This window comes from Arachis ipaensis, chromosome B06, assembly GCF_000816755.2.
Source record: "Arachis ipaensis cultivar K30076 chromosome B06, Araip1.1, whole genome shotgun sequence".
NCBI classification, from domain to species: Eukaryota; Viridiplantae; Streptophyta; class Magnoliopsida; order Fabales; family Fabaceae; genus Arachis; species Arachis ipaensis.
Genome location: NC_029790.2, coordinates 109822435 through 109824258, shown reverse-complemented (window position 1 = coordinate 109824258; position 1824 = coordinate 109822435).

Below are 1824 nucleotides of genomic sequence, written 5' to 3'. Positions count from 1 at the left end.
ATAATAAATGATATTTTTAAATTTGAATAATTTATTAATTAATTTGTACTTATTATACCATATATTCAATAAAATATTAGAAAAAAATATTAATATAATAATAAAAAATAATTTAAAAATATATTATTTAAAGAATAAGGACAAATAAATTCCTAACTAATTTGAATTTAGAGACAATTAGCCCACTGTCCATTTCTAAACCTGATACGTTAGCGTTTTTCGTTCAGAGTTGACGGAAAAACACCTACAAGGACCGCATTATGTCACGAAAGTAAAAGACATGGACCGAAATCAATCGTTTTTATTGTAAAAAAATCCCATTGTCATCTTGAGAAATAGGAAGGGACTAGATTAATAATTCACTTTATAAATAAAGTCTTAAGTAAATATTATAAAGAATTTAATTCTTTTAAAAAACACTTAAAAAAAAATAAAAACACTTTGAACCTCTTTAGCATTAAACATTTGTAAAGAATTCAATTCTTTCTCAAACACTTGTAATCTATTTTTTTAAATTTTTAATAAAATTTTTTTATTTTTATATATATTTTTTTTAATTCTTTCTTTAATTTTTTGTTAGTTGTGTTTTCGCCTTATAGTTTTTTTATCTTCTAATTTAATTTCTTAATTTATGTTGACACTACAATTGAAATATTAAGTATATATAATTCGATCATAATTTTTTTTATAACTTATATGTAACTGTTTCATAGCTATATTTCAACAACTTACCCGCAATTAAGAGTATAAGGAGACTATGTCATTTGAACTATTACTCATTAGCAAAATTTAAAAAGATAAGAGACTCGAACCCACAACCTCTTAATTGAGTATAGGAAGTCTATGCCATTTGAGCTATTACTCATTGGCCATTTAAATTATTTATATGTATATTTATGATGTATTATTTTATATATTTCTTTTATATCTTAACGTATATTTTATAAAAGTAATTGATTTTTTCCCCAAAATGAAAAGTAATTGCTCATTCTAAAGGAATATAATGAGGTGAAGTCTCTGGTGGCTAGAATATTAATGGCTAAAAATGGCTAAGAGTTGACCCTCAAATAAAATAATGACACCTGGTAGATTTGGTTTCACAACTTTTCAATAGTATGAAGGGTGGTTAAGAGTGTGCAATAATTACTAGGAAGTTATCATGTGGATAGAATTGTCATTTGAGGTTACTTTATGTGTTGTTGAATCTTGGACAAAAATATTATTGGGCCATTATACAAAATAAAATCAAAACTGCACAAGCATGAGGTCTAATAATTTTTTTTGGCACAATTATAAAATAAAGTTTATTTCTTCAATAATTTATTCCTTAGTTTGTTTGTATTTCTCTAAAAAATAACCGTAAAAAATATTATAATGCCCTAAAAATTTTATTAAGGGAACAAAATTAATATTTTTTTACGAGATATATTTGTAAGATTTATTTTTTATATTTGTTTAAAAAATTGTTGGATTGTAGAGTGTTCGGTTTTTTTTAATAATTATAGAAAAAAATAATAATGAATTAATATAAATATATTAATATTTGTAAAATACATATTATAAACATTAAAGTATTAATTTCATTATAAAAAAATTTACTGTAAATTTTATACAGAATCAATTATGCAATCAAATCACAAAAATTTATTGAATAATTAATTTACAAAGAGAAAGAGATTTCATTATTTGAACCTAGATTTAAAAAAAAAATTTGTGATTGTTTAGTTTGAATTTTAGTCTTTTTTAAATTTATGTTTTTTTATCTCTCTTATACAATTATATATTAACATATACTTTTTTTATATTATACAAAAGATAACCAAT